At 39.0% G+C, this 26,925-nt stretch overlaps 1 long non-coding RNA gene across 2 annotated transcripts in view; it reads left to right on the top strand.

Annotated features, from left to right (window-relative positions):
• The window catches only part of LOC117090239, a 164,555-nt gene that overhangs the window by 1,941 nt on the left and 135,689 nt on the right, over positions 1-26,925 (top strand). For both annotated transcript variants that reach the window (XR_004439941.1, XR_004439942.1), the window contains 6 exons: positions 19,247-19,334; positions 19,503-19,663; positions 20,665-20,764; positions 20,936-21,997; positions 23,039-23,082; positions 24,220-24,356. This is a non-coding gene — a long non-coding RNA (uncharacterized LOC117090239). The remainder of the gene's footprint in view (positions 1-19,246; positions 19,335-19,502; positions 19,664-20,664; positions 20,765-20,935; positions 21,998-23,038; positions 23,083-24,219; positions 24,357-26,925) is intronic.

The raw sequence follows: 26,925 nt of genomic DNA, 5'->3' as shown, positions 1-26,925 counted from the left end.
CAAGGTACAACTTCAGAGTCTCATTTGCCTGTGAATTGAGAGAGTTCAGTGGACTCATGGGAGACTTGGGTTCTGGCTTTCGACTGCTTTGTTGCTTCCATGAATCTCTGATATTCTTACTCCTAGTAAAGACAACCTCTCACTAAGAGTCACCAAGCAATCAGCAGCAAAGATTGAGTTTCTCCCTTTCCAAAGCCAGTTAGTCAGTCAACAAACAATTCCTAAGTGCCCGCTAAGCATTGAGCTCACCCTGGAGGCACAGAGGCAGACAATCTTGATTGTGCAGAATCGGTTGGAACAAGGTTATCTGGATGGTGGCAAGGGAGACAGAGAGGAAACAGAGGAAACAGAGAGGAAACAGAGGATTTGCACATAATTGATACTTTCAGTTAGATTAAAAAATACATTTGAAGTTTGGGATTCAGCATCCCAAATCTAGAATAAGGGACCATGAAGGCCCGTGCCTGCTTTATAAAGATCGTTGATAGATTGTTACCGTGGGGCCCATGGGAGGATCAGTAGGAGGGCAAGCCACACAAAAATAGAAAAGAGAAAAAATGGCCCCAAAGTATGTATATAATTGGAGTTCTACACTTAAAAATTTTTTCTATATATGCAAAGAAGGTATGTTTTAAAAAAGATTAATGCTTGTTAGAGCCAGAAGTGACTTTAGGAATACTTGGATTTAGAAATTTTCTAACATTGGCGTACATCAGAATCTCTTGGGAGTTTGTTAAAATAAATACCAATGCACAGATCCTAACCTGATGGCCAAGACCTGCTTTCCTAGGTAACCCTAAAATATACTGAGGTTTGAAAACCACTTATTAGTCTAGTTTTTATTTTACAAAGAATAAAACTGGCATCCAGAGGGTTTAATATACTCACCCATGGTCATATCAATTCCCTTCCTAGTTTAATCTCTATTGGCTGTGTGCCCAGACAGGAAAAAAAATGCATCCACTTTGGGAAGTGTCCAGAGATAATTTTTTTTCTGTCTATTGTTAGAAAAGAAAGGAAATGTACAAGCAAATTGGGAAAAAATTACTACATATGTATTTGTGAGTATAGCTGCTAGACATATAGATAAATATTGCATCAGGGAGCATAGATTCAAGTTGCCCTGAATATACACTCCCCATAGATGTCTTTTATAGCTATAAAGTTTTGTGATAGATGAAACTATTAATAGATATTTTCTACTTTCTCATTTTTGCTTACATTTAAGAAAAAAATATTTATTTTTTGAACTATCCACACCAAGGATTATAGGGTGTTAGGTATAGTTAACTGAATTTCATCATCACCCCTAATATAGTTAAGTAGGCCAGGCTTATTGCTTTAGATGAGGAAGCGAAGAAAAGTGTCATACTTACCACATTAAGACATTAATACATTTATTAGAATTATAATGGCAATGGAAAGTTCCTGACACTCTCGTTAGTGCTGGGCCTACAGCCTCAGTTTTCACAAAAGATCTAGAGTTCAAGGTACCAAATTTTATCAAAATAAGTTTGGGTTTAAGTTCACCAACTTGCCTGTAGCCTACTCGTCCTTTCTGGCAATGATTAACACTAGTGTTTAATGCACGTACTAAAGTGTGTTCTTTAAACTCTCTTACCAAACAGAACTTCCTTTTTATGTAATGAGTAAGCTCTATGGGTATTTGTAGCCAGGGGAATTGCCTCTCCACTGGTGGAGATATGGAGCCCAGCTGCCAGGGTAAACAGCCACTTCCTAATGTAATTGCTCAGAAATGCTGGAGGAGAAAATGTAAGAAAAGAAATTGCTCTGTCTTGTAAACAGTCAACTGTGTTTTACAATAGTGTACCAGCACTCTAAACCATTCATCAACTTGAGTAATGATGGCTGGATTTCACTGTTAGGTTTACTTGGTAGTCACATTAATCCTTCTCTTCTGCATGATGTGCCAGATTTCTTTGATGACAAACAGTCCACCAAGGGCTTAAATATGGTTTTAGGAGCAAGCTTTTAATCAGACTCAAACTTATCTGAGGCCATTTCGGCTTTCTCTCTTCTTGAGTGAGGCCAGAGGAAATAAGTTCTCAAGTTTGAGTCAGGACCATTTAGGGACTTTTTTCTTTATTTTAATTTTTCTAATGATATCATTACAAATTATTTTTAAAAATAGCAGTTAATTAAGATGGAAAATAAGCCAGAATCACATAGTCATAGCCTGCAAAGAACCTCCTAGGTTCATACATCAGTGACTTGAATTGTTCCGTTCCTCTCCACGGAAGCAATGGTGCTGTTGCCACTGCATGTGTGCTTTCTGTGCCCACAAGAATGTTAAGTGTTCATCCATAATTCATATTTATTTATTTTTTCTTTTTTGAGACGGAGTCTGGCTCTGTCGCCCAGGCTGGACTGCGATGGCTTGGTGGAGGTTGGCTCACTGCAACCTCCACCTCCTGGGTTCCAGCGATCTTCCTGCCTCAAACTCCTGAGTAGCTGGGACTATAGGCATGAGGCACCATGCTGAGCTAAGTTTTGTGTTTTTAGTAGAGACGGGGCTTCACCATGTTGGCCAGGCTTGTCTTGAACTCCTGACCTCAAGGGACCTGCCTGCTTTGGCCTTTCAAAGTGCTGAGATTACAGACGTGAGCCACCTTGCCCAGCCCAGAATTCATATTGAGAGAAAAACTTTCGGAGGTGATTTCACCTGATCATTGATCAGCCTTCCCACAGTTTTATAGTGTTAAGTCAGCTTTATGTGTATGTGAGTTGGTGGTATCTTCATTTAGTTTGCTGGATATTAATATTTTTAACTTGTTAGCATCTGTTAAAAAATTCACAATGTGCACATACAATATGTTGAATACAAATATCCTTCTTTCTTTTATTTTCCAGCCATCTTATTCCTTTCCCAATCACTGTTAATGGTTTCTCATATTTACTTATGGGGGTGTGTTGAATATTTACAATCATATGCATATATAAGGATATGTGCATTTTTTTTAGTACAGGTGATCATATTCTCTATACACTGCTCTGAACCACACTATTTTCCCCTTAACCATATCTTGGAGATCGTCCCATCTCAATATTTATTAATATTGTCTTAATCTTCCATCATGGGACATTTAGGTTATTTTCAATCTTTTGCTATTACAAAGATGCATTTTCATCTGTGGGAATATATTTATGCGATAAATACCCAGAAGTCAATTTCTGGTTCTAACAATATGTGTACTTTAAATTTTAGTGATTATTGTCAAATTGCAAAATGTTATGACAATTCATATTCCCACTAGCAAAGCAAGAATGTGCCTTTTTCTATAAATACTTGCCAACACAATGTGTTAAATATTTTGATCTGCTTAAATTTACATCTTTTTTATTATGAATAGTATAGTACCTATTTATAATTAAGTCATTTGTTTTTTCCTTTTCTGTGGGCTATTCCAATCCTTTGCCTTTAATTTTTTTTATTGATTTATAGTAGCTCTTTATTTGGGGAATAAATTAGTCCTTGGTTTGTCATGTAAAGTACAATTTCTTTTGATCTTACCTATGGTGTTTTGAGGTATACAGAAACTTTTATTTTTTATGTAGTCAAATGCATTTAATATTTGATATTATAGCTTCTGAATTTTATGGAAAAATTTAGAAAGGCCTTTTCCACTTTTTTGAGGTTATGAAAAAATTCTTCAATTATTTCTCCTCCTGGTACTCTTATGGCTTTATTTTTCCATTTTAAATCTTGGTGTTACAGGAAAGGGGTCCAGATCCAGACCCCAAGAGAGGGTTCTTGAATCTCACCCAAAAAATAATTCGGGACAAGTACACAGTGCAAAGCAAAAGCAAGTTTATTAAGAAAGTAAAGGAATAAAAGAATGGCTACTCTATAAACAGAGCAGCCCTGAGGGTGCTGGTTGTCCATTTTTTTGTTATTTCTTGATGATATGCTAAACAAGGGGTGGGTTATTCATGTCTTCCGTTTTTAGACCATATAGGGTAACTTTCTGACATTGGCATGGCATTTGTGAACTGTCAAGGCACTGGTGGGAGTGTAAGCAGTGAGGATGACCAGAGGTCACTCTCATGGCCATCTTGGTTTTGATGAGTTTTGGCCAGCTTCTTTATTGCAACCTGTTTTATCAGCAAGATCTTTATGATCTGTATCTTGTGCTGACCTCTTAGCTCATCCTATGACTTAGAAAGCCTTAACTTGAATGCAACCCAGTAGGTTTCAGTCTTATTTTACCCAGCTCCTATTCAAGATGGAGTTGCTCTGGCTCACATGTCTCTGACATTGGTGTATCTGGAATGTTAGGGGTATGTGGAGTAAGGTAGGGATCCAACATTTCCCACCAGATGGTTGTGTGGGCCTTCAGCATGTCTACTGAGCTCTATATTTAGGTCAGCCCTGGGTTAGGCAGGGTGTGACTGGAGAGCAGATGTAACCCTGCCTTGTAGAGCTACACTGGATTCTGAAGGGCACATTCCATTGCCAGTGTGTCTGCAATAAAGGCACTGGGGGGCTCTGCAGAGATGTTGGGAGCCTTATGGGAAGAGGAGAATATTGACTCATTGGAACAGAGTGGGGGCGAGTGGCTATGAGCATGGTGGTATAAATGGAGCAGTCAAGCATTTCAGATAAAGAAAAATAAGAACTTGCTTTTACCATTGGGAATGAAATTAATTTCAATATTTTGTATCCCTGTTATCTCATTACACAGTGATAGAGGGCATTTAAAAATTTGATTTAGGACAACTCCAAACAGGTTTTTGAGGGCTTATGTTTATCTAACTTCAAATAAATCAAGTAATACTAACATCATCTTATGCACTATAAATACAAGATTGGGAACTTCCAACAAATGCATAAGGCTCAAATGAGGGTGGTGCCAAAAGGCTACAACTTTGCTTTAGATTTTATACACTTGAGGGTCCAATAAGTCCCATAAAATGGCTATGTTTTTATATTTTTCTTTTAGTCTGTGCTGGGTGTTTGTTTCTTTCAGCTTTAAGTGTTCACAGGAGGGATGAAGTAAGATTCTTATTACTGAAGTCCTGATGTGTTAAACAGCTCAATTAGAGTAAGAGATTTTCCAGTCATTTCCAGGACATTTGCTGACTGGAGTCACTAAAAGTTCATGGGCTCCACCTTCAACTGGACTTTCTGTGCTGCCTCATAATCCGGCTTTCCTGGTCTGCCCTCTCCTCTGTTCTCAACTGACTGCAGTACACGTCTATCAACATTTTGTATTTCCATTCCTGCAGTGCTCTGTGATGGAGAGAAGTTTTGGCTTTCTGATTTTTGGAAAACTAGGAACAGGCTTCTGAGGGTTTATGCTCATTCAAATGTAAATACAACCTTGTTTATTTTTTTTTTAATGGGGGCAATTCCACACATTCCCTGCCTCCTCTTCATTCACAGCACAAGCTCTCGTTCTGTGGCTTAGAGAAAAAAGAGGCCATCAGAGAGGAGCTCCGGCAACATCTTGCTATAGAGCCTTGCAGTTTGTCTCTGTGCATTTACCTTTTCTCCCTTTCCCTCTCATTAAACAAGAGAGCATTCCTTCCTTTATCCAAGGCCAATCACCCTACCTCTTACCTGGATTTTGTCACCTCTCATCTTCTCAAGAACCCTGCTCCTTTAACTATCCTCTCTCAGGATATCAACCTTTACATCAATATATAGTCACCCTCAGAATGTTCTGTCTTACAAGTAAATAAATATGCAGAAACCCTGCCTTGACTGCGTCTTCTTCTCTTTGATTCATAGCCAAACTTCCTGAGAGTTGTCCATATTTACCTCTCCTTTACTCTCACTCTTCAGCATTCTATAAGTTCACTGAAATGGTTCTTGCCAACATCTTTAACAAATGCTCAGTCTTTATTTTTCTTGAAGTTTGGGCCGTTTCACAACTGGGACCTCTCCCTCCTTCCTGGTGTGCTCTTCTTCCTTCCCAAGACTCCTCTCTGGCTGCTCCTCTGGTGTTTCTGAGACTCTTCCTCCTTTGCCCATCTTCCAACACCGGGCTTCTTCGGGGTTCCCTCCGAGCTTCTCATTTCTCCTGACATTATGTGAGCCAGCCCATGTCCAGTACTTCAAGAACAACCCATCTGTGGTTAAGATCCTTGAATTTAGAGCCAGCCACATTTGAATTTTACTCTCAATTCCTACTCTTACATGTTTTGTTATCTGGACAAGTCAGTTATCCCTTATAGTCTTAGTTTTCTCATCTTTAAAATGGACACAACAATTCCTACCTCACAAGGCTGTAGTTGGGAGTAGATTTTATTAAATCAAATATATTTTATAAAATCACTTCATTTATGCATTCAACAAACACATTGGAGCCTATATTATATTACAGGTACAGGTACTTTTTTTTTTTTAACTGTGACATACAATAAATAATACAATTTATAATGCCACCTAGGACACATATACACAAGCAAATTTTCATTAAGAAATTCCTGGCCGGGTGTGGTGGCTCACACCTGTAAACCCAGCACTTTGGGAGGCTGAGGTGGATGGATCACCTGAGGTCAGGAGTTTGAGACCAGCCTGGCCAACTTGGCAAAACCCTGTCTCTACTAAAAATACAAAAATTAGCCGGGCATGGTGGTGGGTACCTGTAATCCCAGCTACTCGGGTGACTGAGGCAGGAGAATCACTTGAACCTGGAAGCCGGAGGTTGCAGTGAGCATCATGCCACTGCACTCTCCAGCCTGGGTGACAGAGTGAGACTCTGTCTTTTAAAAAAAGTACTGAGCAAAGAGGGAAAAGCCCCTTATAAAACCATCAGATCTCATGCAACTCACTCACTATCATGAGAACAGCAGCATGGGGGTAACTGCCCCCATGATTCAATTACCTCCCACTGAGTCCCTCCATGACATGTGGGGACTAGGGGAACTATAATTCAAGATGGAGTTTGGGTGGGGACGCAGTTGAACCATATCACTGGGCCTGATTAATCACCTTATTGCTGAATATTCCACCTGAGAGCTCTGTGGGCATTTCAAACTCAGCTTATCCTATACTGAACATTCAAAGGTTGTTCCTCTTCTGTGCTTCCTATTTCAGTGAGTGGCACTACCATTTAACCTGATGTTCATTTTCCACCCCATTCTCTCCCTCTTTCTACCTTCCTATCAACTGCAAAGTCCTGTAATTGTCATTGTCATTGTTATTGTCACTTCAAGATACCTGTAGAATATGTCCACTGGTCTACATCCTTGTAGGATATCTCTTTAATTCATAGACTCATAGCCTAGTCTATTTTTTTACACTGCAGCCAGAGTTATCATTCTAAAACATAAATACAACCAAGTCATTCTTCGGCTTAAATCTAACCATGTTTCAGATGGTTCTCAGATTAAAGTAAAAACTTTTTTAACAAGAATTTACAAAACCCGTTTTTACCATATGCAAACCTATTTTCTGCAACTTGAGAGTGCCTTGCTCTCTATTCTTCAGGTATCTGCAAATAGCATTTCTTCTGCATAGGATTTTCTTTACTCCATCCTCCCCAACCTTTTGGATGACATCCTTGATCCATAGCTTAAGCATCACTTCTTCCAAGAAGCCTTCCTGACTCCCTGGGCCATGTTTGATGTCCCATCTGGATGCTCTCAGTACACTCTGAACTCTTCCCATGGTAACACTTATTATGCCACACCATAATTACCTATTTACAAATATGTTGACTGCACAAAGATAGGGATCAGTTTACCACGTTCATTTTTGCGTCACCAGCTTCTAACACAAATCCTTGCATCAAGCAGATGCCCAATTCATATTTGCTGGATGAATGAAAGAGAAACAACTTGGATTCAGGTATTAATGATAATTGATTATTATTAACTATTGGTTCATATGAATAGTTGGTGTTCATTGATCATGCGTAACATTTTATTCTATCTCTTTCATCCTTAAAACAATCAACTAAAGACAGGCACTATTATCTTCACATTACAAATTAAAATCTGAAGCCCCTGAAAGTTTAGAATAACTTGCCCAAAGTTATGCAACTCCTAAGCAACAAAATTAAAATAACTTGGGGCCACCTAAGTGAAACACTAATTCCTTTAATTTCTATACCAAGTATGATGAGCTTTCTGGATCTCTTTGTTCTCATAGAGCCTTCACAGAAGGTGGGTAACTAGAGAGGGATGTTGCTTAAGTCAGAGTCATCCTGAGCTGAACCATTATCTGTTCACCTGTAAGGCCAGCTTCCATTTCCTGGGCCTGAAACGGAGCTCAAGACTTTGATATTTTCTTCAGTTTGTTTGATTGTATGTCAAAAAGCTTTTCTGAGAGTAAGCCTCCTAGTAGGTGCTGACCAAATGCTTCAGCAGTGGGCTCCTGTGATTGATGGTGTCCACAGAGAGAGGGAATCCAGGAGTCTGGAAATTGAGGTGTTGATCATGCTCTGTCAGGAGGCATTTTGCATTCTCTTTGTGATTGCTAATACATCTGGGGAGTGGCCTTGTTTCTTATAATGTTTCAGGAACTACCACAGTGAATTGTGATCCTGGGATTTACATTATCATTGTAGCTCAGTGGAAATTCTGATAGACTATTGTTTCAGGACCTTTTGGGGAATCATAGTCTAGTGATTTGATGTGACTTCAGGAATTTTGATTATGCCATTTTGGACTGTGCCAGTCATCTTTATGATGGGTTAAACAGCTAAATAGAATGTCTTCCTCTTGTAAAACTCCAGACATAGGCCAGATTTCATCTCACTTATTCTTCACTGCATCCGTCTTGGGCAAGGGAGTGGCAGTTGTTCATTCTTTTACAGTGAGGACAATGGGGGCCAGAGAGGTTAATTGGCTTACCTCATTGGGACATCCAGATTACAGTAGCTCAACATCATGGGCTTATGTTTCTGAGTCAGACTATTTCATATTACTGGAGGTGGAATGCACACTTTATATTTAAGGGTTCACAATTCTTCCATATATTTTCATTCATTCATTCATTCATTCATGACTATGGAGAGACTACTCTATGCCAGGTACTGGGGATAGAGTGGGAAATAAGACAGATAAGCTGTTAAGGAACTGATATTCTTATTGAACAGAGGGAACAGACAACATCTTGTAAACATGTTTAAAATTTTCATTTCAAATAGTAATGTTCTATAGATAAAATAAAAACAGAGTAACAGGATAGAGGGTACCTGGGATAGATGAAAAAACAATCACCAAAAAGCTTCCATGAGTTGGTGTCATATGATCTAATAGCAAAAGGATGCTAACAGCAAAAGGTCAAAGGCCAAGGAATAGAAATGCCATATCTTATAGACCATGGTTCAGAGGGATACCTTAGAGGATTTTAAGCAAAGAAGTGATAGGGATTTCATCTTTGTTATGACAAGATCTCTTCGATTGCCATGCAGAGGTGGACTGAAGGAGGTAAAGTATGAAACAGTGAGAATAGAAAGAGATTATTGCAGTGGTTCAATCTTTTTTTTTTGAGTACTTACTATGTGTCAGACATTGTAAGTGCTTTCCACACATGTTTCTTATTTAGTGCTCACAAAATTCTCTAACGTAATTATCTTCATTTTTTTAGATAAAGAAATAGAAGGTTCAGAAGTTTAAATATCTCATACAAGGCCACTTAATCTAAGTGGCAGAACCAGAATTTAATTTCAAAGTCTGTACTGTTAAATGTTCTTTTCTAGCCCTGGCATATCTTAATGGTCTGCTGGGCCATTCCCCATGGATGTCCCTTCAGACTCTTTCAACCTATTATATCCAAAATCAAACTCATTGTCTTCTTCCCTAAACCAATTTTTCCCCGTGGTTCCTCAATTATATTAATGGCATCACTCAGACTCAGTAATCCAGGCTAGAAACTCTAATGTCTTCTTAACTGTCTTTATACTGTGCTTTTCTTCATTAATCTGCATCAAATTTGTTGCATCATTTTATCCATTTAAACTCTATTATCTAACCCATTTCTATTCCTACCATCATTGCCTTGGTTTGGGTCAGTTCAACAATTCCAATTCCAACTGACCCAATTGGGGAACTTTATTAGATCAAAGTCATTCCCCATTGGTCCCCATTGCTCTTAGAATGGAGTTCACTCTTTTTAGCATGGCAGTCAATTTACTAGTACTGGGTAGTTCATTTGTTGCTCAGAAGATTGCTTATATTGTAGCTTTGACTTATTTGTTTTTGCCACTGATAACTCTCACCACATATAACCAGTCATGCAAAGAGGAAGGTTAGGAACCTGCAGTCCAGTAATTCCTGATTGAACTGTTTAGATGTCCAGCATGAACTGTGATAACCAATGGATGAGACACAGTGTTCAAGGGCCAATAGGTGTTTCCATTGCCTCCTGGTAGAGCCTGTTGACCTAACAGCTCTGGGAAGCCACTCAACTAGATACATTTTTGTTGGATTGAATTGCATGGAAGGTATACAAAGAAAGACCTGAGTTTTAATGACACACCAGAAGGAAAAGGCACCCAATTCTTATGGATAGGAGTCCTTTGATTTAAAAAATAAACGGAATTGGGAGGCCGAGACGGGCGGATCACGAGGTCAGAAGATCGAGACCATCCTGGCTAACATGGTGAAACCCCGTCTCTACTAAAAATACAAAAACTAGCCAGGCGAAGTGGCGGGCGCCTGTAGTCCCAGCTACTCGGGAGGCTGAGGCAGGAGAATGGCGTGAACCCGGGAGGCGGAGCTTGCAGTGAGCTGAGATCCGGCCACTGCACTCCAGCCTGGGCGGCAGAGCGAGACTCCGTCTCAAAAAAAAAAAAAAAAAAAAAAAAAAAACGGAAATTTCTGGACAGCAGGAAATGCTGATTCCGGATGAGATTTATCCTAATTCTATATTCAGTTTTGTTTATAGGCAACAGGTCCCTGTGGGTTTAAGTACCGAATAGAGGGCTAAGAAACAGGAGAACTATATGGTTATTTTCTGAGTTGAATTTGCAGACCTACAGTTTAGGGATTTAATTCTAGTTGTTAGAAACCAGCCAGCATTCTCTGTTTTTAAGCACTAGTAGTCACCAGGCAAATATAAGGTGAAGTCTTTTCTGGTCTAGCTCCAGTAAAGATTCCTCAAATGTATGGTGGTTTTTTTTCAGAGATGTTCTCTGGCCTACTAGATAATGAGAAAGAAAATTTAATAATAAGTTATTTTGTTCTACCATCTCTTATTAAAGAAATAAAACTTTTTAGGCTGTCGTCAGTGATGCCGAAGAAGATAAATTATTTTCTGCTAGTTTTAAGAATTGTGCTAGCAGTTGTTCTCTTTTTAATGTCACAGAATAAATAATAGTTTTTAAAGATAAGGTAGAAAAGTTCCATATTTTCTACATTCAATTTAAGGTGGAGTATAATTTTTTAATGTCTGTAGTATAAGTGAATTATAATTTTAAGCACAGTATACATGTTTAGTTGACAATCTTGTATTGTACAAACAATACTGTAACAACAACAGAAATCAAGCAAGAAAAAAAGAAAAGAAAAAGAAGTCTCTTATCTTGCCATTCTAAAATCAGCTGTTTTAATGTTTCCTTCTAGTTACTGTCAATATGTATCTAATTTTCATATAGTTACAATCTTAGCATAGGCATAACTTTATAATCATTTGTTGCGTGATTATAATCACATTTTTAAACCCCAATGTGCTTTTGTAATAAAATTACTAGACAATAATGGATTTCTTCAAAAAGGGTCACGAAGTTCTGGAAACGAAAGGTTTTCCTTGCTGTTCTCAACATTACCATATTGTGGTTAATTACCATATTGTGTGTTTTAGCTAAAGACAACAGTCTGCCAGGGGTCAAACAGAGCTCCTAAGATAAATAGTCCTAGGACCCAAAGGGCCATATCATCATCTGTGAAGGCTGAGACCTCAATTCTCCTTACCTGCTCTAAAAAGAGTACAAAGCTCATTAGATTTTACCCTTATGGCATTGAAGCTACTGCCTAATTTAATGGCAAGTAAAGTAAATGCATCTCGGGCCTTTGGTTTTCTACATTTACTAGGTACTCAATAAAAGAAAGACCATTGATAACGTTAGCATAGATTCTAATGACAATGAAGAACCTACTGTGCATTCAGTCTTCCCAAAGCTCCTAAGCTCTTCCACCAAGGGAAAGACTGTTTTGTCATTAGATACAAAGGGAGGGTTTTTCTTTTTTTCTTTTTTAAGAGACAGGGTCATGCTCTGTCACCCAGGGTGGAGTGCAGTGGCATGATCATGGCTCACTGCAGCCTTGAACTCCTGGGCTCCAGGGATCCTCCCACCTCAGCCTCCTGAATAGCGAGGACTACAAGTGCGTGCTAGTAGTCTTAGCTATTAGTACATGCCTGGCTAATTTTTAGTTTTGTTTTGTAGAGATGGGGGTGTGAAAGGAAATTAAATCTTGGGACCCTAAACTCATTAAGCCAAAGAGTACAGCCAAGCTGAGAACTGGATGATGCAAACCTGCTTCTGCCTTTTTGCTTCCTAAATAAGATGGCTACAAGATGAAAGTCTACACACCTCTGCCATATTTTGCCCACAAGGAAATTCCTAGTGAGCTTCAAGATCTTTTAAGGTGTTTCTGTTAAAATGTCACAATTTTGCCATGGCAATGTAAATTTATAGCTTATCCTTACAGGTGCGGTCATCCCCTTGCCCACCACACACAAAGGCGCATCTGATTGTTCTCCTGCCCCATTTTGTCTATGTTATCTTACGTAAAATGCAGATTCCCTGCATTTTTCCTCTGCCCCATTTGTCTATATCACCTTACATAAAAAAATACAGATTCACTGAGCCGGAGAAAGGCATGAACGACTATTTTTCCCTACCCGCCCCACTTACATGAAAATTGTGTACTTCTCAATATCCCACCCTTTCCCCTTTAAATTTGGAGACCTCAAAATCATCTTCAGAGAAAGGCATAAACCTGTTTCCTGGGCACACATACTTAACTGTGGCAAATAAACCTCCTAAAATGATTGAGACTTCTCTCGTCATTTTTCTTGATTGATATTGGTCTCACTATGCTGCTCAAGCTGGTCTCAAACTCCTGGGCTCCTCAGAAATAATACCACACATCTCCAACCATCTGATCTTTGACAAACCTGACAAAAACAAAAAGTGGGGAAAAGATTCCCTATTTAATAAATGGTGCTGGGAAAACTGGCTAGCCATAAGTAGAAAGCTGAAACTGGATACCTTCCTTACACCTTATACAAAAATTAATCCAAGATGGATTAGAGACTTAAATGTTAGACCTAAAACCATAAAAACCATATAAGAAAACCTAGGCAATACCATTCAGGACATAGGCGTGGGCAAGGACTTCATGTCTAAAACAACAAAAGCAATGGCAACAAAAGCCAAAATAGACAGATGGGATCTAATTAAACTAAAGAGCTTCTGCACAGCAAAAGAAACTACCATCAGAGTGAACAGACAACCTACAGAATGGGAGAAAATTTTTGCAATCTACTCATCTGAGAAAGGGCTAATATCCAGAACGTACAAAGAACTCAAACAAATTTATAAGAAAAAAACAAACAACCCCATCAAAAAGTGGGCAAAGGATATGAACAGACACTTCTCAAAAGAAAACATTTATGCAGCCAATAGACACATGAAAAAATGCTCATCATCACTGGCCATCAGAGAAATGCAGATCAAAACCACAATGAGATACCATCCCACACCAGTTAGAATGGCGATCATTAAAAAGTCAGGAAACAACAGGTGCTGGAGAGGATGTGGAGAAATAGGAACACTTTTACACTGCTGTTGGGACTGTAAACTAGTTCAACCATTGTGGAAGACAGTGTGATGATTCCTCGAGGATCTAGAACTAGAAATACCATTCGACCCAGACATCCCATTACTGGGTATATACCCAAAGGATTATAAGTCATGCTGCTATAAAGGCACATGCACATGTATGTTTATTGCAGTACTATTCACAATAGCAAAGACTTGGAACCTACCCAAATGTCCACCAATGACAGACTGGATTAAGAAAATGTGGCACATATACACCATGGAATACTATGCAGCCATAAGAAAGGATGAATTCATGTCCTTTGTAGGGACATGGATGCAGCTGGAAACCGTCATTCTCAGCAAACTATCGTAAGAACAGAAAACCAAACACCGCATGTTCTCTCTCATAGGTGGGAATTCAACAATGACAACACTTGGTCACAGGAAGGGGAACATCACACACTGGGGCCTATTGTGTGGTGGGGGTAGGGGGGAGGGAAAGCATCACGAGATATACCTAATGTAAATGACGAGTTAATGGGTGCAGCACACCAACTTGGCACATGTATTCATATGTAACAAACCTGCATGTTGTGCACATGTACCCTAGAACATAAAGTATAATTAAAACAAAACAAAACAAAACAAACAAAACAAAACAATTCCTGGGCTCAGGTGATCCTCCCACCTCAGCCTTTCAAAGTGCTGTGATTACAGGTGTGAGCCACTGCGCACGGCCAGGATATGTTAATGAAAGGATTTACACGCTGTAAAGGCAATGTATAAAGAGTTATAGAGATCTTTCATTTGCTTTTCCTCATATTTGTTGAGAACTGTGTAGGAATTTCCCAAAACATTCCCTAAAATAAAGTGTGAGTGGACTCGGTGGTCTTCTTTGGAAAAGGCTGAGGGGAGAGAGGGTCACGTAGTGAGAAGCAGGGATGCAGACTATGGGATCTGACTCATGAATTTCAAATGTCACAGTTAATAGTCAGAAGACCATGGAAGGTCACATCCAGGCACAGGGACCTGGTGAGGCGTGTGTGTATGTATCTACAATACAGAAAATTAAGATGGACCAAAGAGAGCAAGTGACAGGGCTCTCTCACTATTTCTCACTTGGCATGTGAGATGACCTTCAGGAGCTTCTGTTCTAGTATGTTCCATTTACTAGACCAAAGTGTTCTAGGGTTTAATATGCTAATATTCATAAGCCTTGTTAATTACAACATTATCATCCCTGCTGTCATCATCTTCATCAGCCTCAACCAGGGAAGATCAAATGTCCTTGGCCAATGAGACCTGCATAAATATGAATTTTACCTCAGGCTCACCTAGTTTTTAAAAGTTTTTTAAAATTTTTATTATACTTTAGGTTCTAGGGTACATGTGCACAATGTGCAGGTTTGTTACATATGTATACATGTGCCATGTTGGTGTGCTGCACCCATTAACTTGTCATTTACATTAGGCATATCTCCTAATGCTTTCCCTCCCCGCTACCCCCACCACACAACAGGCCCTGGTATATGATGTTTCCCTTCCTGTGTCCAAGTTTTCTCATTGTTCAACTCCCACCTATGAATGAGAACATGCGGTGAGGCTCACCTAGTTTTCAAAAAATAAGTATTGCTAATAGTGATTTACTGGCATTCATAGATGAGATGACAAACTGCTAATACAAGGATGCAATGGCCAAATGACCAAATACTGGGCTGTTGCTTACAGGAGAAGCTGAATATGCTGATTCCCACTCTAACCACAGCTGGGCTACCGTGGTTTGCTCATTCATTCATTCCTTTGTTGAGGAAGTACTGGTAGAGTGTCTACTCTGTGTCAGGTATTGTGTTAGAGACTGGGCTGTCTGCATGAGCAAAGTAGGCAAATCCTGCTCTCGATGAGCCTTCTGGTGGAGAAGACAGGTATATTCTAAAAATCTTATACATAAGTGCAGAATTAAATCTATGTTGGGTACAACAGAGGAGACTGTGGGTGCAGATTAGGGGATGGTGACCTTGGCACAGGCTTCTCCAAGAAGTGATGATTGTCCCATGGCTGGAAAAAAGCTTAACAAAAAATTGCAGACATTCACAAAGTGGGCATTATATGCCAGTCTCAGATTTTAGTGCTTTCTATGAATAACCTCTGTGAAGTACGGACTCATGTTAACATATAGGTGAGAAACTTAGGCTTAGATACAGTATATTACTTGTTTAGGATCAGCCAATGGGTGAGTAGAGGAATGGGTTTTGGAACAGCTTGATTCCAAAGCCTGGAGTCCTAATCACCATGATATACTACTGTTGCCTATTCTCCCTGAAATAGAAGTTAACCAGGTGGAAAGGATGGTAGGAAGGACGTACCAGGCAGGTGAAACAGCATGTGCAGAGCCCAGTGGTGGAAGAGAACTGGAATTATGTGAGGAAGCACAGAGAAGACCGAGTAACCAGGGCATGTGGGTGGGGGAGAATGTGGGGTGAGGCAGGGAGGTGGGCAGAGCCAGGCCACATAGGACCCGAACAATCACATCAGACTGTGGCCCTGCCCAAGAGGAAGTCACTGCAGGGATCTAAGCAGGAGTGAATATGATCAGAGTTGAATTTTGAAAAGGTCACTTTAGCTGCAGTGCAGAGCTTAAAAGGGGGCAAAAGCAGATTTGAGGAGACAAGTTAAAAGCCTTTTGGTTGGGGGTGGAGTTGAGAACAATAGAGGTGTAGAAGCAAGTCCTAACTTTTGGACTTTGGCAGTTTTGATGGATAATGATATCATTTATCGGCAGGGAACAGTACAGGATGACACTGTTTGGAAGAAAAGGTCATGAATTTAATTTGGGCAAGTACAAGTTGAGGTGCCTTGAAGATATCCAGGTGTTTTCTAATAGGCAGTTTTATATATAGCTGAGGAGCTCAGGAGGAGGGTTAGGGTTAGCTCAGACATTTGTGAGTCATTCCAGGAGAGGTTGTAATTGTGCCCATAGGCGTGGGCGACAAGGTCTAGGGAGAGAATCTTTGTATTTTCACTGCCCCTTCCTATGCTTTCTTCCTACTAATTTGCTTCTGAGGAGTATGTGTCCTTTTTCTTTGCCAGATTAGCACCTCTGACTGCCAGCCTGATTCCCTTAACCTTTCCCCAACAACCCTTCCCTCATCAGTTCCATCTTCATTCTATAATCCTCTGTCAAACTTCCTGAAGTCCACTTCCTTGCTATGTACTCACTCATTTTTCACTATCTTGAGTGCTGACTTTTCTATTCTCACCCCCACTGACGTGTCTTTTTCAGAGGCAACTGTTGACCTATGCACTGGATCCAAGTGCTCATCTCAGGCTATGCTTCTCTGGCTTCTCCTTAGCATTTGATTGCTGCTTCTGTCATTTAAGCATCCCCCTCTCTGCTTCCCTGGCATTCTTTTCTCAGTTCTCCTTTCTCTTTACATGCTTCTCTTTCTACTTCTCTATACGTGTACGTGTCCGCTGGAATGTTTTCTTCTTCCTGCATCTAGACCTACACTTGCTACCTCAGCTATCTTGTTCAATACTGTGGCCTTAACCATCACTCCCATGAGGACAGTGCGCACAGGTATCTTTCTTGCCAGGACTGAGTACCTCAGACCCGAATGTCCAGCTGATGGCTAGACACCAATAGCATCTCAAACTCAGCATGGCCCGTATCAAATGTTTTCTTTTCCTCTGAAACAAGTCAATGCTCTACACTGTTAATTTTAGTTGAGTTCCTCTTTTTTTCATTAATTCCCTTGAGTGCTACCATATTTACTCTCACTTCTTACCATATTTCCTCTTACCTCCTGCCTGGGTATTTTGCAGTTGTCTCTAAATCAGTCTTTTTCCTTATTCCATCTTGCTCTGAATGAATTCTCTCTCTCTCTCTCTCCATATATATACGTGTATATATATGTATATATATATATATTTGTGTGTGTGGTGTGTGTATATATATATATTTTATTTTATTTTATTTTATTTTATTTTTGAGATGGAGTCTTACTCTATCACCCAGGCTGGAGTGCAGTGGCATGATCTCGGCTCACTGCAACCTCTGCCTCCTGGGTTCAAGCAATTCTTCTGCCTCAGCCTCCCGAGTAGCTGGGACTACAGGCATGCACCACTGTACTTGGCTAATTTTTGTATTTTTAGTAGAGACGGGGTTTCACCATATTGGCCAGGCTGGTCTTGAACTCCTGACCTCGTGATCCGCCTGCCTCGGCCTCCCAAAGTGCTGGGATTACAGGCGTGAGCCACCACGCCCTTCAAATTCTATATTTTTACTGTAAATGAACTGTATACTCAACCCAGATGATATGGCTTCTTAGCCTAACATCTTTAATGATCCTCTATTGTCACTGAATTAAATACTAACCCTTAGCCTGTTTTTAAGGACCTCTTAGCATGATGCTGGCATAGCCTCCCACCTTTATCTCCTAATACCATCTAACATATATGAGCCACATATGGCAGCCTTTCCTACAGACTGTATTACACTTGAAGGCAGACATCTGTGCCTCAAAATCCTTGTATCACCTATACTTCACACTTAGACCATAGTACTTACTCACCAAAGTTTCATTGTGTGCATGGAAAATTATGTACTAGTTCCTATGACTGTCTGATAATTCCCAGTCCTTGTGTTTGCCTGTGGGGTGCTTCTGACACTGAGGAACCTCATCTTTTTGTATGCAAAAGTGGATGATGTAGACAAAAGTGCCATTTAAAATTGTGAATTTATATCTGTATCTATAGCTATATTACCAGTTTATTAAACATCTACTCAACCTTCCAGGCTCATATTCAATGCCACTTCCTTCATGAAACCAATTCTTATCTCTTTGACTTAAGAGCCATTCCACTTTTGGAACTTCAAGGTGCCTCTCTTTCTTACCTTAAAAAAATTATTTTAAGCAATATAGAGCAAGAAAATTTTACGTGGTCCCTAACCTTACATCTATGTTGTATTTGATCATGAGGTTTACTACTGTTAGACCTTTGATTCTAAACAGTAATTTGAAGACTTGCCATCCCCTCTGGTTCCCTACAGTCTCCTTCTGATCCCTAGTTCCCCGCAGTATTTCCCAGCAATCGCCCACTTCATTGAGCGTTTTGTGAACTGGGGTTGTGTCTTGCTCAGATTTAGGTCTCTGAAGCACTTAACCTGATGGCTTATCCACAAAAGTTTCTCAATATTTGTGGATCTGAATTAAGTGAAATGATACATTGGCTGCCAATATCTTCCATTCTAAGTGAAAAATGAGTCAAAGATTCAGACCTGTGTTTATTTTGTTTTCAATAGCCAGAGAAAAGTGACAATGATTGTCTCGTGGAATTGGCAAAAGGAGCAATGTAACCATGTGTACCACAATGAGTAGCTGTCTCTGCTATTCAGTTTGGAGAATAAATGAAATGAAGCCATTATGAGGGCGGAAACATAAATATTATGCAAACACAGACATGTTTTGGTGTAGCTAATCTCTGTGTAATCCTTTCCTTCCAAGCCCACCAGCTCTGCTGGATTCCAGTTACCAACCAAGCCCTGGGCAGGCTCTTCAAATGCATCATGGTCTTGTTTCTATCCCCAGGCTGGTAAGTCAGTTACATAAAATTACATGTTGTTTTCAGGAACCTGTATTTGTGATTTGAAGTTGGTCACTCCTTAATTGGCTAACAGGTATAATTCTAGAATTTTCCTAATTATTCCCATGAGTATAAAATGTTTTGAACCTTGTAGGATTTTTTTTTTTTTTTCTCTAGGACGTGATTTACTCCTGGCTGCTCTTTTTAAAAAAATAAACTGGATGATGACCAAAATCGTAGGATGAAAAATAGCCCTGATGAAAGTGTTCTGGACAACTCTTCCAAAGCAGCCACTGGATTATGGGAAAAGCATTTATAGGGAGAAAGCACAGAGCATGGTAAGCAGGTTCAGATCTGGCCATCAATAAGTCTATTGTTCTTATCTGGGAACATTTTTGTTCATGGAAGTCCTTCAAAAGGGCTGCACCCCTTCAGTTCTGTAGAGGCTCCCAGACAGTGACTTGGGGTGGAAAGTAGGAGGAGGACTTTTTGTTTCTGATAGGGAGCTGAGCCAGGCCTTACTAGGGACTGATCTTGCTCACAGTGATGCGGCAGGCACGTGGTCGACGTGCATATGAGCTGCAGCGCAGAGGTCACTCAGCTGGGTCAGGTGTCATCTGAGTTAGGAGATCCAAGTGTGAGGACCAGCAGCTCCAAGTGGGAAGCAAGTTATTTTATTTCGTCCCCAGGATATTTATTTGTAATATGGGTACAATAGTTCCTGGATCTAGCCTCTTTCACAAAGTTGTTACATTGATCAAATCAGAAGGGAGAGAAATAAAAAGAAGGTAACATTGCTATCACAGCATTGTGAGATACTGAGAATGTTATAGAAATATAGCATGCTCTTATACTTTCATTTCATTTTGAAAGAGGCAATACCCTTTTATCTTTATTAAGTGCCCTCAGAGATTAATGAGAGATGTTTAAATGAGTGTGAATATGTGAATTCCCAGCCTTTCTCCACTGCAGAATGATGAAACAATTCCAAGATGTTCTTCTGGGTTTGAAGTCTTTGCCTGAACACAATTATGCAATGTTTTGAAAGTCAGTTCCAAGATCTCTTGAACTGCTTATAAGACATTTTGTTTATTAAATAATTTTCTGAAATTGATTAGGTTTTAGTGACTCATGGATTCATGCAAACATATGCATGACATTTAGAATTGTAGAATTAGAGGGTAAGAGATCAGCTAATGCACCCTGTGTTTTACAGAAAAGGAAGTGGTGCCAAGAAGTCTAAATGACTTGGTCAGAGCTATATGAAGGTGTCCATGAGAAAACTGGGGCTAAAACCCAGACCTCCAATTCCCAGCTCAGAGTTCTTTCTTTTAAACAGATTTTCCATGAATATTCTGATTACATATACTAATTCCATGGTCAATGCTAAGTACTTGGAAAAAACCAAAAATGACATTTTGACCCCCAGTGATCTCAAGGTAAGATAAATATTTTATAATTGTAATGATGGTGCATTTAAAGAATGTACAATTCTCTGTAAAATTTATAACCCAGAAATGCTTTCAAGTACATTTAATCTTTACAATTCAGGTAAAGATTGTTATTTATTTATTTTATATAATTTAATTTTTTTTTTTTTTTTGAGACAGGGTCTTACTCTGTCGCCCAGGTTGGAGTGCAGTGGCATGATCACGACTCACTGTAGACTTGACCTCTTGGGCCCAAATGATCCTCCCACCTCAACCACCCAACTAGCTGTGACTACAGGCATGAGCCACCACACCTGGTTAAGATTGTTATTTACACCATATATGGAAACTACCAACTAAGAGAGAGTGGCTTGGTCAAGGCTTCTAAAAATTGAAACAGACTTAAAAAAGATTGGGTTTTCAATTCCATTCTTGGGGCTTTTAAAAATGCAACATAAAAATTGATATTTAAGTATTTTTAAAAATGAGTGTTAGTCATGGAGATAAGACTGTCTCTACTTCCCTCGTTTGTTTGGCTTTAAGCTGATGCTGGACTCTGCCCTAGTGTATCCTTAAAAGCTGATGTTCATGTCACGGCAACATTCCAATCTACAATGGATTGAATTTTCCAGTTCATCAACAAAATCTCACTTACTTGAGAAAGGCTTGTCTGAAATCAGTAGCAGTGGTGGTAATAATAATAATAAACACTTGATGTTTATCAAACACTTATTGTCTCCAGGTTCTGTTCTAGACACTTTACGGGTATTAACTGATTTAATTTTTCCAGCAAGCCTATGAATAGACACCATTATTATCTCAATTTTGCAGATGTTGAGACTGAGGCACAGAAAGCTTAAGTAACTTGCTCCACATAACACAGTTAGCAAATGGCCAATAAGTTACTTACATTTTGATTTTTGTTGCTCTTATTAAAAATGTTTACAATGATCATTTTTATATAATAACTCTAGTTGTTCAGTTATTTGTTTTGGGGCAAAGATCTGTACTTGTTTTGGCTAACCTGGTTGTCAAAGATAATACAAAGTCCTCCACTAAGGAATATGAGGTTCAAAAATCCTACAGTTCTTTCCTTTATCCCATTGTGTTTATACAGACAAAATCAGGTTAAAATCGACACAAGGTCAACTTTGAAATGGGGAAAGAGGAAAGTGACGTCACAAAATAAACATCAAGTCTTGTGTACAAGCATCTGCAGAAGAGTTCAGCCTCACCACTTGGGTAATGCTGTTGGAATGTGGTCTGGGTTCACTGTGTTTGAATGTAGGGCCATTTAATATCAGCTAGTTCAGGACCTCCCTTCTCACCCCCCATAAAGCGTGAGTCCCAGAAATTCTCCCCATTTGTGAGATGGGGTGATGCCCATTTGAGATGCGGGCTGTGAGTTTAATGGTAGGTTTGGGTATGGTTTGAAATGGAATCATCACAAATTGTAACTTCCTTGACTCGGAATCAATGAGCTTTTCAAACAGTTACAGATGTTGGAATTTGTAACTTTTCATATATAAAAGTATCTTATGAGGTGCATTTACCAAGCCTTGAAACAAACCCAAGTACTGAGATAAAAGTTCAAACTGTATAGAGTGCTTTGATGCTGAAAGGAACAGAAATAATTGTTTATATGTGTATTTGACATTCCACCCAGAAGGGGTTAAATCCCTGCTTTAGTTGATGTATTTTCTTCCTTATGAATTAAACACTAAAGTATGTCCATTTCATCACTTTCTTTACACACCTAACTCTCCCTTTATTGTGCCTTGTCTCTACTTGTCTGCAGAAAGATCTCTCCATATTTTGCTTCTGACGCCAAATAACCGTGATCACTTACGATGAAAGAGTATTGGTTAATGAGATTGTTGAGAAAGTTCTGTTTTGTTTATAAAGTCATTCCTATCTTTTTCATAATGCATCTTTTATCTTTGGACCAAGAGCATTGATCCCACATCTGTTTTTTGCTGAATGTTTTCATTTGAGGTTGATGGTAACTATTTAAGGACATATGATAACTATTTAAGGGCTTAATTATTCAATCATGGAGAGCTGGGTGGAACATGGGGACACAGAGGTTGGTTGGGAGACAGATAAAGGTTTCGCCTTATTACCTATGTGTCTCCCACAATCCTTTTACAGAGGGGGTGTGGTGAACTGTCTCCTGTCTCCAAAAAGAGAAAGATTTATCCTTCCATAATTTACCTATGTTTGTGCACTGAGCTGACGTGTACCCCAGTGTCAATGCTAACATCATTTCTCCCTTCCTTTTAGATAGGACTTTTATGAATCAGAGCTGGATTCTGTCAGTTAGAAAGGTATGTGTGTGTTGAGCTTGGCACACCCTCTTTTCATTAGTGATAGAAGTGCCTGCTAAAGGCCAGGGGTGGGGACGGGAGTGGGGGTCATGATGACCTTCACCTGGGTTCTAGTTCAATCCATAACCCAGAGGCAAAGGTAATGACTTATGCATAATCACCACTTGAATTTTCTGCTCCACTGTATTTACATTAGAGGGAAACAAATCCTGTAATATGTACATGCTTTCTATCAAGAATGCGGCACAAATGTCAACAGTGTCCTTCTAAGTCAATATTTGCTAGGAAAAGCACGGGATGTTCTTGGTATCATCATGGTACCAAGGCTTCACAAACTAATAAAAACATTGAAATTGTTACATATGCATACACAAGTACTATGAAGCATAACAGGAAAAAACAGGTCTACATTTTCATAAAATTAAATTCACACATGCTCTGATAGGCAAAAAGTTTTGTACTTACATAGATCATGGATGGAATTTCTGCTCTGTCTCTTGTGGGGTAAAGCAGCTTTAATATTTTATTGGAAAATAAAATTTCTTCTTTGTTGGATTCCCTTCAGATGAAACTGGATAGATGAATAATGTATCTGTTTTATGACAATTAAAAAAAAAAGCCCTGTAATTTGTACAACTATGAGTGAGAGGAGTCAACTGACATTTGAAGCAAAAAAGATAGATAATGAAAGGATAAATGGGTGGAAAATTCCACAGCTCAAAATCCCAATGGTTTCTTAAGGACAAGATTGTTACTTGAGAAGGCTGTGCTGAATTTTTGGCATTCCTGAATTATCTCACTTTGAAGATGGAATGTAAACTATGGTTTTCATCCAGTATCACTGTTCTCTGAAGTAGATTCAATTTTATTTGCTGAAAGTTTTTGGTAACTCCGATTTCTCTAAATTTAAGTAAATAGTTAATGTTTGGAAGGCCATTATTAGTCTCTCTTAGTGGAAAAGAGCAGTCTCATTTTCGGGAAGTCCATGGCAAATTTCCTTTCATGGGACTCTTACCATTAACCCAGAAAGAGACTCACTCTTATCTACAAAGGCTTTGTTGAAAATTTTTGCTACTTGTATATTCTATTGCAAATCTTATGGGATATTGTTAAAAATTCATTTGCTGTGGAAATCAGGAAGATTGCCAACAGGTATGCTCAGTGGAGGCTGGGAAGAGTCTAGTGCTGATGGTGAAGATGAGTTCTTTTGTCCATCATCCTGAGCAGAGCAGTTTCGTGGATACATTTGGTGCCACTGATAACACACAAGACTTGTAAGTTTAAGTTACTTTAACTATTTTCTGCTGCAGAGTACGATTCGATAATTTTCTAAGCATCTTAAGCATTTTCAAATCAAAACCAAAATTACCAAAGGAAAAATCTAATAAAACTTTAATGTCTTTTTACTTGCATATTTATTAAAAATAAATAGAGGAAAGATTTTCATGGGTTATTATTTATTATTTTACTTTATTTTATTTAATTTTAATTTAATTTAATTTTATTGAGACAGAGTCTCCCTCTGTCGCCCAAGCAGGAATGCAGTGGTGTGATCTTGGCTCACTGCAGCCTCTGCCTCCTCTGCCTCCCGGGATCAAGTGATTCTCCTGCCTCAGTCTCCCCAGCAGCTGGGATTACAGACACACACCACCAGGACTGGCTAATTTTTGTGTTTTTAGTAGAGACAGGGTTTCACCATGTTGACCAGGCTGGTCTCGAATGCCTGACCTCAGGTGATCCACCTGCCTCAGCCTCCCAAAGTGCTGGGATTTACAGGTGTTTAATGGGGCTTTTAAAAAATAAAATATTAACTCATACATGTGGAATTAAAATTTCTCTTCTTGTGTTTATATCACTAAATACCAGATACTGAAAGTTATCCTTAAACATTGGTTGTTAGTAAGATTATTTCAACTAACTAGGGATTTTGATATATGATGCAAAAAGGTCAGTTTTAAGGACACTTAAAAGATCCTTTAGCATCAATGACATAAAAGTATATATATATATATGAGAGAGAAAGAGAGAGAGAGTCATGTGCTACACAATAATGTTTCAGTTAAAGACAGTCTGCATATTATATGATGGTGGTCTCCTAAGATTATAATGGGGCTAAAAAATTCCTATGGCCTAGTGGTGGTAACATCATAATGTAATGCATTACTCACGTGTTTGTGGTGATGCTGGTATAAACAAACCTACTGTGCTACAGTTGTATAAAAGTATAGCAATGTGATTACATATAGTACATAATACGTGATAATGATAATCAACTATGTTACTGGATTATATATTTAGTAGACTATACTTTTTATTGTTATTTGAGGGTGTACTCCTGCTTATTTAGAAAAAGTTAGCTGTAAAACAGTCTCAGGCAGGTCATCAGGAGGTACTCCAGAAGAAGGCATTGTTATCGTAGAAGATGACAACTCCATGTGTGTTACTGCCCTAAAGACTCTCCAGGGGGACAAGATGTGGAGGTAGAAGACAGGGATATTGATGATCCTGTCCTTGTGTAGGCCTGGGCTAATGTATGTGTTTGTGGTTAGTTTTTAACAAAAAAGTTTAATAAGTTAAAAAATTTAAAATAGAAAAAAACTTATAGAATGAGAATGTAAAGAAAAAATATTTTTATGTAGGTATGTAATATGTTTGTGTTTTAAGCTAAGTGTTATTATGAGTCAAAAAGTTAAAACCATTAAAAAGTAAAAATGTTACAGTTAACTAAAGTTAATTTATTATTGAAAAATGAAAACTATTGTTTAATATATGTAGTGTAGCCTAGGTGTACAGTGTTTATGAAGTCTATAGTGGTGTGCAGTAATGTCCTAGGCCTTCATGTTCACTCACTGACTCACCCAGAGTAACTTCTAGTCTGTAAGTGCCATTCATGGTAAATGCCCTATACAGGTGTACTATTTTTAATCTTTATTTATTTCATTTATTTATTTATTTATTTATTTATTTTTGAGACGGAGTCTTGCTCTGTCTCCCAGGCTGGAGTGCAGTGGCACTATCTCGGCTCAATTGCAACCTCTGCCTCCCAGGTTCACGCCATTCTCCTGCCTCAGCCTCCCGAGTAGCTGGGACTACAGGCACCTGCCAATGTGCCTATCTACTTTTTTTTTTGTATTTTTAGTAGAGACGGGGTTTTACCGTGTTAGCCAGGATAGTCTCGATCTCCTGACCTCGTGATCTGTCCGCCTAGGCCGCCCAAAGTGCTGGGATTACAGGTGTGATCCACTGCCCCCGGCCTCCATTTTTAATCTTTTATATTCCTTATACTGTACTTTTTCTATGTTTATATCTGTTTAGATACACAAATAATTAGCACTGTGTTACAATTGCCTACAGTATTCAATACAGTAACATGCTGTACAGATTTGAAACCTAGAAGCAATAGGCCATACCATATAGGACAGGTGTGTAGTAGGCCATACCATCTATATTTGTGTAAGTACACTCTATGATGTTCTTACAATGACGAGATTGCCTAACAAAACACTTATTAGAATATATCCCCGTCATTAAGGGACACATGACAGTGTATATCGTTTCTCAATCTAGAAAGGATTCTGAGAAAACGGTTGGTATTCAAAGCACGGCTGGCCACTGCTGGAAGAACCTGATGAACTGCATCACAGGCTTTTCACTTAGGACTAGGTTATATGTTACGGATATATATGTATATAGAGAGAATTGCTCTAGTGGCATGAAAGATCCTGTAGCTCCTTCAGTCCACTTTCTTCTTCTAGAGTTTTGCTAGAGCCAACTGCATGGTACCTAAGAAAATCATTAAAGTGGGACCTCCGGGTATATTGTCTTTTCCTTTACCTTTGAGAA

Source organism: Trachypithecus francoisi, unplaced genomic scaffold, assembly GCF_009764315.1.
Source record: "Trachypithecus francoisi isolate TF-2019V2 unplaced genomic scaffold, Tfra_2.0 Lachesis_group11, whole genome shotgun sequence".
NCBI lineage: Eukaryota > Metazoa > Chordata > Mammalia > Primates > Cercopithecidae > Trachypithecus > Trachypithecus francoisi.
This window is presented reverse-complemented; position numbering and strand designations above follow the sequence as displayed.